Below are 14911 nucleotides of genomic sequence, written 5' to 3'. Positions count from 1 at the left end.
TACAATGTGGAAGGGGATATATACAAGCATGAATATCAGGAGGTAGGGTCATTAAGAGCCATCTTGAAAACTGGCCACCACAGGGAGGGCACCAGAGAAGGTGAGAAGAACCTTCACATCGTGATGCGGGCCTGACCCTGTGGGAGAAACAGGGAAGGAAGAATGAAGGCTGAGTAGGAAGAGTTTTAGACTGCCGGCAAGTCTAAGAAGGTTTTCATCAGGCACTTAAGATGTCCTTAAGCAACAGTCACCCATTGGAGAAGTCCCATGTTTTTCTGGAATGTGCCTGCATGATACCCTCTCTGTGCTCAGGCATTGTCTGGGAGCAGCAGGGGGGAAGCATGTCCTTTGGGTAAAGGTGGTGGAGGATGCTGAGGGGCAGCTGCTGGGGTGTCAGTCAATTATGTTCCCTGCAGCAGGAGAGCTGAGCGGTGCATTTTCATGGCTGTCGCATCACTGAAGTATTTCCTCCCTCCTTATGACATGCAAATTTAATCAAAGAAGCTGTTCTTCAAAAAATAGCATGTGTGGTGGGGGGAATTGGGGACCCAGGGAGATGTAAAGCTAAGAGCCAGGTCAGTCACAAGCAAGTGATTTTTCTTTTCAGTTGGTGAATATTTTCTACATTTCAGCTCTGCCTAGGCCTAAGAAGACAGAGCCTCTATTCTCCTGGCTTTCCCAACCTGCGCCAGCCAGGAGGGCTTCCTGCAGGAGGTATGTCTTAGCTGAGTCTCTCAAGACTATAGAAATTAACCAGGCAAAGAGAGGAAAGGGCTCTCCGGCATAAGGAGGAACATATGCAAACATCCAGAAGTCTCCTTTCTCCCCACCCTTGAGCAGGAGCGATCTGGGCCTCCAGGTGGCCCTGGGCCACCACTGGGTGAATTCATCACTAGCAGTTAGTTGGCTAAAGTTCTAGGCAAGTTTCTGGGCCTAACCCTGGCTCCCCGCCTTGTTGGATTCCCACTGGGAGAACAACAGGGAGACAGACCCTGGCTACTCAATCAGTCCTCAGATGTGAGCAGGTAGTGAAGGATAGTTGGACTGGAATAGGTGGAGGAGGAACCCAGTGGTAGAAGGAAAGGTGACTGGTACGGGGAGGGCCAGACAGCAGCTCTTCCCTCCCCTCCAGGAGCTGCTGTATGCCCACCTTCCTGGTGGAGTTGGGGTGCAGAGCCCGTACCCCGAAGGCAGGCACAACTGTGCTCACCACAAAAATAGTGTCCAAGATGTCTGCTGTCCTCTCACTCTCCCTTCCCCCCACCTCTTCCCTCCCTCTATCCCTTCCTTCCTTTAATCTTTTAAATAAATAAATAAATAAATAAATAAATAAATAAATTCACTACACAAATGTTAGAGAAAACCTGATGTTAGAGAGCAGAAAATCAAATATAAATAAATAACCCTAATAATTATTTTTGCTCCCAATGTTCTCACCCACGCATACATTTTAACACGGCTGGAACAACACTAGATATAATTTTATATTCAGTTGTTTCATTTAATTAAACATCTGCAATGTCACATGTTTTTACAATTTTACTGAGTTTCAGCAAGTAGTGCTACTACAGTTTAATTAACTATGCCCTTAATATTGAACATTTAGATGATTTGTTGGCTGGTTTGCTTGTTTAGCTGTTGTAAATAGTGCTATGGTGAATACGCCAGTAGCTTCTCCTTCGATTCATCATTTCCTTCAGATAGATTCCCAGAGGTGGTATTACTGAGTCAGACTTTATAGATCTTTCCACAACTCTTAATACATAATGCCAAATTACTTTTCAAAAATTTTGCAGTTAGCAAAGTATGAGAGTGCCTGTATGAGTCAGGATTCTCTAGAGAGACATAACCCCTCTCCCCCTAATTACGTATGTAATTGTATATTGTAATTACACATATATATGTAATGTATATATACATACACAGAGAGAGAGATTTGTTCTAACGTTTTCAGTGTTGATTTATTTATTTTTGAGAGAGAGAGAGAGAGAGACTGAGCACGAGCAAGGAAGGGGCAGAGGAAGAGAAAGAATCCTAAACAGGCTCCATGCTGTTATCAGAGGAGAGCCCAATATGGGGCTCGAACTCATGAAGCGTGAGATCATGACCTGAGCTGAAATAAAGGGTCAAATGCTTAGTCAACTGATCCACCCAAGCACCCCTAGAGGGAGATTTATTGCAAGGAATTGGCTTGCACAATTGCAGAGCCTTGGTGATTCCACAATCTGATGGAGGAGGCTGGCAGGCTGAAGACTCAGGAAGAGTTCAAAGTCCAAAGGCAGTCTGCTAGAAAACTAGAAAGAGCCAGTGTCCAGATGAAGTCCAAAGGCAGTCTACTGGAGAACTCCCTCTTGCTCAAGACAGTCAGCCTTTTATTCTATTCAGACCTTCAACTGATTAGGTGAGGCCCACCACATCATGGAAAGCAATCTGCATTACTCAAAATCCATTAATTAATTAATTTCTTTTTTTTTCAAAACGCATTAATTTAAATGTAAATCTCATCTAGGGGCACCTGAGAGGCTCAGTCAGTTAAGCATCCAATTTTGAATCAGAACAGAGCCCCCTTTGGATCCTCTGTCCCCCTCTCTCCCTGACCCTCTGCCATTCACATTCTCTCTCTCTCTTTCAAAAAATAAACATTAAAAATAAACATTAAAAAAATAATAAATGTAAATCTCATCTAAAAACACTCTCATAGAAGCATCCGGGATAATGTTTGACTAACAGTCTTTCACTGGAGGGACCAAACATGGGGGGACGGTATGGATAGGAAAAATTGCGTTGACTCTTTCTGAGTGCCCAGAGTGACAACCAATAGTTAAAGGAGACCTGAGAGTTAGAGGGAGGAAGGGAAGGGGAAGATGGCTCCAAAGACTACCAGAGGAGGAAGGCAAAGGAAATGGCAGAGCTTGCATCATGGGGCAAAAAAAGAAGAGGGTGAATGGGGGAGAAAAGGACACAGACAAAGACACTGGACAACAGAAGGATTTGGGTAGGTATTAGAGGTAGGGTGGCCTCAGGCAGCTTCTGTGTCAAAGTTCTTGTACCTTGGTGTCACATCACATCTACCACCCAGCCCAGACTTGTGGGTGAATGTGGGTCAGCAGGAGTGGGGGCTTGGGCCAGTGCTGTCTCTGCATTCCTCTGCACGGCCGCAGCAGTAAGAGGACAAAGGAAGATACCAACTGCAGGCAGGTGGGCTTTCAACCCCCTGCGGCCCATGCCCCACGGTGCCCACAGTGAAAGGCTGGTGTGGAGGGAGGGAGGGCTCCATGCAAGGGAGAGCTGTTTGAAATGAGGAGAGGGCACTCCCATTAAAGGGAGGTTGTGGGCTTCAACCTGAAAACAGAGTCAGGCCGGTACTGGGAAGAGGGTATTGGAGGGGGTTAGGGAAAAGGAGGCACCGTGAGCATAGAAGATGGCAGACAGAGCAGGGATGCCTCTTTGCAGGGCCTGAGGAACCCACGAGAAAGCCTCTGTTAGGAGCCCGCCTTGTACCCAGCACTGTGCTCGGTGCCCTCCCTGGAGCATGCACTCAACTCTGACTAGTAACTATCCTCTGAAAAGGGCTTACTATCTTTACTGGCTCAAAAGGAAACTGAGTCTCAGAGAAGTCTAAATCAGCGCTTTCTAAAATGTAGTTCACAGACCTAAGCTGGTCACAGGGAGGTAAGGACAGGAGTTGAGAGAAGGTGTTTGAAAATTTCTATAGCACTTTAACAGAAAAGTTGTATATCTCTTTTATATAATAATAAACATTTGGCATAAAACTGCTAGGAACAAACTTTAAAAGAACTGTGAAGAAGTCACACGACAAAAAATTTTAAACTGTTAACAAGGGACTTTTAAAGTCTTGACTAAATAGTGGAAGGCATGTTGCATTCTTAGGTGAAGATCTTTAATAGTGTACAGATGTTAATTCTCCCTATATTTATCTCTGCATTTAGAATTAAAATGCCAGGGCGCCTGGGTGGCTCAGTTGGTTAAGTGTCCGACTCTTGATTTTGGCTCAGGTCATGGTCTCACAGTTTGTGAGTTCAAGCCCCACATCGGGTTCCACGCTGAGTATGGAGCCTGCTTGGGATTCTCTCTCTCCCCCTCTGCCCCTCCCTCGTTCATGCTCACTCACTCTCTCTCTCTAAATAAAAAAGTAAATAAAAATTTAAAAAAGGAAATATTTTTTAAAAAAGAATTAAGATGCCAAAAGTTTTCTGAATTTGAAAATTTGATTCTCAACTTTATATGAAAAAATAAATTTTGAAGAAATGACCAAACATCAAAATGTAAAACCATAGCAATTTGAAGTATAGCCTTAGCCCAAGAACTGGTAAATAGATCAATGCAAGGTAATTGTATCCAGAAAAAAAAAATCATGGAAACTAAATGAAGATTTTGACAATGTTGAAACTCTGGCACTAATTGGAATCCCAAGAAATAATATATATATTTAGTGGACATGTCTCAAGGGATGATTATTTCTCTTAGGGTTGTTGGAAACATTTCCATATTCATGAGACCCGTCAGTATATATTCGCTGGAAACAAAAAAAAATGTTTAACTTCACAAGGAAAAAAAATTTATGAGAAGTTTGCTTCACAACATAGTGATTTGAAAACCTGTCACATATTCTTGGGGAAATTGATAAATCTCACAAATGTTTGGTTAAAATGCAAAGGGTTGGCAAACTATGGCCCATGACTTAAATTCACCTACTGCTTGTCTTTGTAATTAAAAGTTTTTTTTTCAAGTGTTTATTTTGAGAGAGAGAGAGAGAGAGAGAGAGAGAGAGTGTGTGTGTGTGCACGCACAAGGGGGCGAAACACAGAAAGAGACAGAGAATCCCAAGCAGGCTCTACGCTGTCACTGCAGAGTCCAATGCAGGGCTGGATCCCATGAACCGTGAGACCATGACCTGAGTCAAAATCAAGAGTTGGACACTCAACCGACTGAGCCACCCAGGTACCCCGTAATTACAGTTGTAATAGAACACGGCCAGGTCCATGCATTTTCAGACTATGTCTGCTTTCTTGCTACAAATGGCAGAGTCGAGTAGTTGTGACAGAGACCATTATGGCCCTTTGCAGATGAAGTTTGCCAAGCTCTGCTCTATATGACTGAACTAGAATAAATTAAAAGTGCAATGAAGGGTATCTAATTATGCCATAATTTATTTTTTATCAGAAAAAAATACCTTAGGTAATCATCATGCATTTATAATCACAAAATAGTTGTAAACCTAGCCTACAATTTGAAAACTAAAAGATAAAATAAAATTTGGGAATTCATATTTTATATATCTTTTATTTTTGTAAATTTCATTTTTTAATAGCATTTAAGAGAATTTAATAGAATTTATTTTTAATAGCATTTTTAAATGAATAATTTTAGATTTACAGAAAAATTGCAATGGTAGAGATGGCTACTAGACACATGGAAAAACGCTCAACATCGCTCATCATCAGGGAAATACAAATCAACACCATAATGAGATACCACCTCACACCTGTCAGAATGGCTAAAATGAGCAACTCAGAAAACAACAGATGTTGGGGAGGATGCGGAGAAAGAGGATCTCTTTTGTGCTCCCGGTGGGAATGCAAACTGGTGCAGCCACTCTGGAAAACAGTACGGAGGTTCCTCAAAAAGTTAAAAATAGGGGCACCTGGGTGGCTCAGTCGGTTAAGCGTCCGACTTTGACTCAGGTCATGATCTTGTGGTTTGTGAGTTCGAGCCCCACGTTGGGCTCTGTGCTGACAGCTCAGAGCCTGGAGCCTGCTTTGGATTCTATGTCTTGCTCTCTCTCTTCACCTCCCCTGCCATGTCTCTCTCTGTCTCAAAAATAAATAAAACATTAAAAAAAATTTTTAAGTTAAAAATAGAACTACCATAAGACCCAGCAATTACACTACTAGGTATTTATCCAAAGGATATAGATGTACCGTTTTGAAGGGGCACATGCAACCCCAATGTTTATAGCAGTGCTATCGACAATAGCCAAAGTATGGAAAGAGCCCAAATGTCCATCGACAGATGAATGGATAAAGAAGAAGTGGTATATATATACAATGGAGTATTACTCGGCAATCAAAAAGAATGAAATCTTGCCATTTGCAACAACATGGATGGAACTAGAGTGTATTATGCTAAGCGAAATTAGTGAGAGAAAGACAAATATCATATGACTTTACTCATATGTGGAATTTAAGATACAAAACAGATGAACACAAGGTAAGGGAAGCAAAAATAATATAAAAACAGGGAGGGGGGCAAAACATAAGAGATTCTTAAATACAGAGAACAAACTGAGGGTTGCTGGCAGGGTTGTGGGTGGGGGGGGATGGGCTAAATGGGTAAGGGGCATTAAGGAGGACTTGTTGGGATGAGCACTGGCTGTTATACACAGGGGATGAATCACTGGATTCTACTCCTGAAATCATTATTGCACTATATGCTAACTAACTTGGATGTAAATTAAAAGTAAATAAATAAAATAGAAAAAAAATTGCAAGGGTAGTACAAGTACCTTACATTCCACACCCATTTCCCCCATTATTAATATCTTATGTAAGTAAGTACATTTGTCACAATGAATGAGCCAATACTGATAACTAAAGTTACTACTTTATTTATATTTATCCACACTTTATTCAGATTTCTTTGTCTAAGTTCTTTTTTCTGTCGTGTTCTGGATCCCATCCAGGAAGCCACATTACATTTAGTCGTATCTCCTTAGGCTCCTCTTGGCTGTGATAATTTCTCACACTTGGTTTTGAAGATCTTGATAGTTTTGAGAAGTACTGGTCAGGAACTTTGTATCATGCCCCTCAACTGGAATTTGTCTGATGTTTTTCTCATGATTAAACTGAGGCTATGTGTTTTGGCAAGGAACATCGCAGAAGTAAAGTGCCATTTTCATCACATCATATCAAGGGTACATGCTCTCAACATGACCTGTCACTATTGATGTTGACCTTGATAACCTGGCTGAGGTAAAGTTTGTCAAGTTTCTCCACTCTTTTTTCCCCCTTTCCATACTGTACTTTTTAGAAAGAAGTCACTATATGCAACCCACCCTTTAGTGTTGGGGGCTATGTCCCACCTCCTTAAGAGGTCAATATCACATAAATTATTTGGAATTCTTCTGCATAGATTTGTCTTTTGTCCCCCATTTATTTTTTTATATAAGTATGGATTTGGGAATATTTATTTTATACTTTAGATTAGAATCCAATATTTTATGGGGCGCCTGGGTGGCTCACTTGGTGAAGCGTCTGACTTCTGCTCAGGTCATGATCTCGCAGTTCTTCGGTCTGAGCCCCTGCATTGGGCTCTGTGCTGATAGCTCAGAGCCTGGAGCCTGCTCTGGATTCTGTGTCTCCCTCTCTCTCTGCCCCTCCCCCACTTGCACTCTGTCTCTCCCTCTCTCTCTCTCTCTCAAAAATACACATTAAAAAAAATTTTTTTTAAAAGAATCCAATATTTTATTTATGTTCTTGCTCAAATTGTCCCAGCTTTAGCCATTGGGAACTTTTTCAATTAGCCTTGTGTCCCTTTGACATGTCTCATCATTGTGTTTTATTTTTTTAAGCACTTCTTTACTTTCTGCACTTCTACAAGATGCTGCAGCGTATCTTGCCTTGGTCTTAGAATTCGTCATTTCTCCAAGGAACCCAGGTTCTTTTTTATGGGAGAATGCCATTAGAAGCCAAAATCTTGACGCTAGGCATGCCCACTGTTCCTTTGGTGTCTCTCAGGTGACAGAGAAAGGAAATATATGTGTGTACTAACCCACAACATACACATATTTATAAATTCTTTATATAACCTTCAGTATCTACATTAAGTTCAACATGAGTTCTGTTATCTGTAGTTTCTCCATTTGAATTCTGTTAGTAATGGTTGAAAATATTCTCAAACCCAGGCCTGTATAAGGCAGATGGATGACCTGTCCTCATCAGGCATATAGTCAGCTGGTGAAAATAGACATTGTACAAATATTTTAAAATGTGGTACTAAGCATTATGAAGGTCAAGTGCACGGTACTTCTAGCACATTTAATCTCAGAGTCCTGACCTACATTAACCTTGGGAATCAGTTCATTCTGATGTCCCCACCTGCAATCCACACGAATAATTTTAGCCTCCTCCTCTTACTTACCTGTAACTTCCTGCTCCTGAGAGAGAGCCACCTAGCTGCCACCATCACCATCCACTTAATTGCTCAATTCTAGTTTGTATAGTGTTGGCAGGATTCTTAGCCTGCGCCTCCATGAGAAGCAACTTACTAGTTTCTTTTGCCTTTAGCCTTATAGACTTCACTCATTTGCAAAGTTACTCATATCAGCACCATTTCCCCACTGCCTTTAGCAAGACTGTTTTGTATATTCCCAATACAGTTAGATTGTTTTGTCACATTCTGCATTCCATCCTGGGATCCCTGACCTCCTAAATGATCCTTGTTTCGTTTGCATGCGTGAAGTTTCACTTTATGTGCTATAAAGTTCTCCAGTTTTGACGCATGCTTGGTGTCATGTATCCACCATTACAGAATCATATAGAATAATTTCATTGTCCTGGGGCACCTGGGTGGCTCAGTCAGTTGAGTGTCCCACTTCGGCTCCGATCATGATCTCATGGTTTGTGAGTTCGAGCCCCACATCAGGCTCTGTGCTGATAACTCAGAGCCTGGAGCCTGCTTCGGATTCTGTGTCTCTGTCTCTCTCTGCCCCACCCCCTGCTTGTGCTCTCTCTCACTCTCTCTCTCTCTCTCAAAAGTAAATAAACATTAAAAAAATTTTTTTTAGGATAGTTTCACTGTCTTAAAAAAACCCATGTTCCTCACCTCAATTGTACTCAACTCCTCCTCACCCTCTTCTCCTTAGCAACCACTGGTCTTTTTACCGTTGCTATAATTTTGCCTTTTGCAGAAAGAATTGTATTGTGTAAAAATATTGATCTAAAATGAATTAATTTTTTTTCAAAAACCTGATCCTTTACCACTGATTGTGTGAGAGGCAGAGTTCTAAATAACCTGTTCATGGTCACTCTGCTGCCACGGGGCAGAGTGAGCATATGAAGCCACATCTGTCTGGTTCTGACTCCTGAGCTGGTTCCCATGTCTGTCTGTTGTTTCTTCCCTGTCCAAGCACTATGAGGGGATCTCTCACTCTGAGCTGTGAATAGCTACTCTGAAACAATTTAGGAGCCAGTTGGACAAGATTATGGAAGAAAACAAAAGTAGGCAAGCCATGGTTATTTTAAAAAAGCCTTTATGCAGACTCAGGAAGTTGAAGGAAGAAGGAAGAAGAAAACAATGCATGTGGCCCTGGGCATTAGGTAAAGCCCTTGTGTTTGACGAGATTCCATAGCCTTAGATAAAGAGCCTACCTAATGCCAGGCCCTTAGTGGGTGTCTGGGATAAGGACATAGAGGCATACTGTCCCTCAAAAAGTTCACAGCCTAGTAGAATATTTATCAACACATCTACAACCCCATACATTATAAGAAAACACAAAACAATTCTTTCAAAACCATAAAAACTAAGACTCAGGAAAAGAAATGAGTGGCAAGATTTTGACCCACTCAACCAAAAACGAAGGAAGAGTCTCATGAAAAGGTCAGATATTTGTATTTTTTATGCTTTAAGATATGAGGCAAATAACTGAATGACTGTGTAAAGCTTTTGTTCCATTTGGTGAGGGGCGAGAATGGACATGTGAAATGTGGAAAAGAAGTTCAGTCCATAAATACCAAAGAAGTCAAAGTAAAATCACTCTTGGTGATGGCGATGAAGGTGGGAGTCTTTCAGGTGGACTTGGGGTTTAATTTGACCCCAGAGAAACCGACCAGTGAGTAACTCCTAGTGTTGACATGGGCAAAGCCAGATTCTGCAGTCCTGTAGAGTTGATTCAGAGGTCATGCTCTGTAACAAAAAGTTCAGTAGCTCTTTTCATAATACCTTATGGATATGAACCTGACCTCATTCCTCACGTGAAAATGTAAAATTCTGCATTGCAAAGAGGGTGAATAATTAACACGAAGGGTGACCTGATCTCTGTCTCTGTGGGCACAGACCTAATGCAGATCGAGGTGTCTCTGTGGTTCTATGCGTTGATAACTGAGGCCTCTTTCCTGAGTCAAATACCACAACTACCTACTGGCCAGTTCCATTGGCTGTCTGTCACACACTCCAAATTCGCATCTCCCAAACAACCTCATTGAACCTGCTCTTTTTTTTATTAAAGTTTTTATTGAGATAAAATTCACATAATATAAAATTCATCGTTTAGCCCATTTTAGTGTACAGTTGAGTGGTTTTTGGTTATTTTACAATGTTGTGTGACCTTCACCATGAATTCCAGAATATTTTTATCACCCCTAAAACAACCCTGCCCTCATTAAACAGTCACTCCCGATCCTCCTTCCCCCTCAGCCCCTGACAACCACTAAGCTACTTTCTGTCTCAATGGATTTGCCTATTCTGAACCATTCTTGGAAATGGGACCATCCAGCATGTGGTCTTTCATATCGGACCTTGCTCACTTAGCATACACTTTCAAGGTTCATCCACGTTGCAGCGTGTGTCAGTCCTTCATTCCTTTTTGTGGCTGAGGAATATTCCATTATACAGATATACTACAGGTTTGCTTATCCCAAACCTGTTCTCGTGCCTGTCTTCTGGATCTACTGAGTAGCACCATACTACATGCAAGGTTCCAAACCAAAAATTGGGATGCCTTCTTGATGCCTTTTTCTCTCATCCACCCTCAGAACCCATTCAGATAAGATAGAAGTCTTGTTAATTTTATCCCTCTCTGTATCTCTCTCCCTCCCTTCCCTCTATCCATCGTCATGGACCCTACCCCAGTTCAGGACACCCTCCCCTCTCATCTAGATGACTGCCCCGAGCCCCCAAGCTGTCACCCTGTCTCCAGCCCTATGACCTCTGCCCATTCTCTATGCCATGGCGGCCTTGATCCTCCTTATTTTCAGAGCTGACCATGTCTCTACCCTTCCTTCCTTCAATGCCTGTCCACTGTCTTCAGGATAAAGTCCAAGTTTCTCAGCACAGCTTACAAATCCCTGCCGGCCATGTGCTCTGCCTGGTTCTCAGCTTTGTCTGACATCCCACACTCCAGCCCACTAAACGCCCTGTCTTGAGCCAGCCAGGCTGTTCCCTGACAAATAGCAGCTCATTGATCAAGACTCACCTCAGTGGCCACTTTCTCTCTGACGTTCTTCATCCCTTACTCACACTCTGGGTTGGACTAGACCCCACACAAGCCTTCCCACGGCAGTCAGACCCCTTCTTGCTCACATCTCTTCTCAACTGTCACCATGTCACCTCCACAGACAGACCTTCCATGATGATGCCACCATCCATTCTGGGGGCTCCATCACATTTCAGTTTTAACATTTATAACTACCTGAAGTCTTATTAATTTGTTTTCTTGTGTATTATCTATTTCTCCACACTAAAATATAAGTTCCCTGAGAGTAAGAACCTTGTGTTTCTTATTTATCTCTGAACCCCAACCTCAGAACAGAGCCTGGTGCCCAGAAAGGACTCGATAACCATATATTAAGTGATGAATATATGTTTAAAGTGAAAATAGATTTTGTTTGTTAAAAATCACATTGGGGTGCCTGGGTGGCTCAGTCAGCTGGGCATCTGACTCTTGATTTCGGCTCAGATCATGATCTTGCAGTTCGTGAATTCAAACCTCACACACTGACAGTGCAGAGGCTGCTTGGGATTCTTTCTGTATTCTCTCTCTGCCCCTCCCCTGCTTGCTCTCTCTCTCTCTCTTTCAAAATAAATAAACTTAAAAAAAAATTAAAGATCACATACTGATTTTTTAACTGCAGGAAAATTGGTATACAATTATATTAGTTTCAGGTGTCCAGAATTTGATCTTTGTTTACACCACAAGTCTAGTCACCATCTGTCACACAATGACCATTTTTAAAATCACAAATCTGAAGACCCTTTGCAGAAGTTAAAGGCCCCCATATCACTGCTGTGCCAACCTAACCTTGACATCCTCCTCCTTTAGGAGATTCTTTTATTTTCTTTTAGTGTTTTATTTATTTTTAAGAGAGAGAGAGCGCATGCGCATGCACGAGCAGGGGAGGGGCAGAGAGAGAGAGAGAGAGGAGGACAGAAAATCTGAAGCGGGCTCTGTGCTGACCACAGGGAGCCTGATGCAGGGCTTGAACTCACAAACTGTGCGATCATGACCTGAGCTGAAGTTGGACGTTCAACCAACTGAGCCACCCAGACACGCCTACGAGATTCTACTCTCTGACCTCTGTGGCTCTTGGGTCATCCTGGTTCTTCTCTCATTCTCTGACTGGTTCTTTGTCTACTTATTTCCTGTTTCCCCTTCCTCTTCCTCTTCTTTGCCCTCCCAGCTCTCGGCTTTCCTCAACACCTGGGTCTTAGTTCTCTCCTTTACACACTAAAGGAAACCTAAAATTATATATGTGGCTTACATTATATTTCTGCTGGGCAACCCCACTCTGCACATCATTCTACATCTTGTTTTTTTCCACGTATTTGGAAATTATTCCAAATCAATACATATGGAACTGTTTCATTCTTTTCAATGGCCACATGGTACATACATTTGCATAAAAATGCTATAGTTAGGTTTCGACGTGGTGAGTTTGTAGTCATTACAAATCCAGTCTGTAATCAGCTTAATTGCTAGAGCCATTGGTGTGCTATCACACAGTTTAGAGGCACAAAGGGAATTCCAAGTGGGACTTCGCAGGTTGCAGAGAGTGAGAGGATGTACCAGGTGAGCTGTCCACACAGAGGGACCCAGATGCCATCATGGGGATTCATTTTAACAATATAGTTTATTTAACTCAATATATCCAAAATAGTATTTCAACATACCAATACAAAAAATTATTAATAAGATATTTAATTTTTTTCTCATATGAAATCTTAGAAATTCTAAGCCTTTGAGGTGTACTTTGTACTTACTGTTCATGCCAATTTGGTCTAGCCATGTTTCAAGTGCTCAACGGCCACCTGTGGTTAGTGGCAGCCATAACGGATGGTGAGACTATGTGAATAACAAGCACACAGCAGGAAGCAACTACGCAGCCTCCACATCCTCAGTCATCTTTCCCATTTGAACGCTCTATGGGACATTGGTGACTGACCATGGATCACAGGAGCAGTTGGAGGCCACCCTGAAATGCACACCCTAGATCTCTCCCATGGTCCTGCTTAGACTTCTCAAAATGGCTGCCATTCAGGGGTAGAAAAAGACTCCTCCCATTTTTGCCCAGAGGCTGTCTCCCCTAGGAAGCAAACTAGCTCCTCTGATCCCAACTCCATCTTCACCATCCTCTCGGTGAAATTGTCCAAAATCAATCAACCAAAATCAATAAGTCCTTGAGTGTTTACTGTGTGTTACTTGCTTGCCAGGCCCTGGGGGCATGAGACACCTGGTTCCTGTTCTCCTGGACCTCCCAGTCTAGGGAGAAATCTCTCCCTGCCCACCCTTGCCCACTCCCTCTGTCTTCCCCTCTTCTTACCTTTGACCCCCTTCCTTCCTCTCTCAGGGCTCCAGATCTCTCTCCTGGCACCCATGGGCAATGACAGGTGGCTCCCCCAAGCACCAACCACACCCTTTTGGGCTTAGTTTTCATTTCAGAGTTCAGCCTGGTCTCTGCTTTTCCTGGGGAGATTCCTGTGCATTAGTCACTCTGCCAGGGGAGCACAGGACAGCAGAGATGATGGGATCACTAGGAGGACGGGGAGGAAGTCTGGTCTGCAGAGCAAGGACTTGGCTCAGCGTCTCACAGCCTCTGGGCTGCTCTGGAATGACCAAGGCCAAGCTCACCCTGGAGAGAAAGGAAAGCACAGATGGAAGTGGGTCCAGTTGACACTGGTTCTGGGTGTTGGGGCTCCAGCAGTGACTTGTCTAATCTGCCCATATACGCAGAGGAGAGAAGTACTAGCTACCCTGGGATGTCCAGTCCTGCACTGACTCTTTCCTCCCCTTCAAGTCTGTAACAAACCAACATACTTCCTGTTCGACATGGCGTTTCAGGCCCTCAGACCTGCTCCCTGTGGCCATTCAGGGGCCTCCCTAATACCCTTCTATACCCTCTACTCTGGTTCATCCTGTACCAACCACCACATTCACCTTCACACGATCCTCCTCCTTGACTCCTGCTGAACAACCCTGCTCAAACCTTGCCCTGACCTCTGTGGTTGGTACAACCATACCTCCCCAGGTGTTTCTCCTGCTAATCCATGAACAATGTGACAGATCACCATGCTCGCCCCACCCCAAACTCTTCCTGGGAGGGGTTCCTTAGGGAAATGGAGGGAGAAAAAATAGAGATGCTCTTAGCATAATAGTGCTCCACAGTTGTGAGTTCTCAATGTGAGCAAGAGAAAGGTATGCTTATTTTGTGGCTGAGCCTTTCTGAGGCTGGGTGTGGAGGGCCATTTGCCTTTATCCTCTTCCTCCTACACAACTTCTGAAGTCTCTTCATCAGCTCCAAGTAGAGGAAATCCTGACACAGCCAAAACCCTGGGCTGATGGGAGGTTGATGGATGTGTGTGTGTGTGTGTGTGTGTGCATGCGTGTTAGAGGTGCTGTTAGGGTCAGAGTAGAAAATCTTGTGTCCCCAGACACTGTCTGACCGTGGCAGGGATAGAAATCCATCCCTGAGAGACAGACACAGGCTCCAGAACTCCCTGACAACTTTTTCCAACCTTTTGTAGAGTCCTGGAGGTCTGGGACATGCCAATCTGCCCTCCCTCTCTCCTTCACTTGGGTTCAGGCTTGCACAGTGGCCTGAAGGCTCTCCCAGCATCTCCGGCTCCCTCCCTCATTTCCTCTCACAATCACTCTCCCAAGTCAAATCCTTGGGCATCC

The sequence above is a fragment of the Prionailurus viverrinus genome, chromosome C2 (genome assembly GCF_022837055.1).
Source record: "Prionailurus viverrinus isolate Anna chromosome C2, UM_Priviv_1.0, whole genome shotgun sequence".
Taxonomy (NCBI): Eukaryota; Metazoa; Chordata; class Mammalia; order Carnivora; family Felidae; genus Prionailurus; species Prionailurus viverrinus.
Note: the sequence above shows the minus strand (reverse complement) of the source record.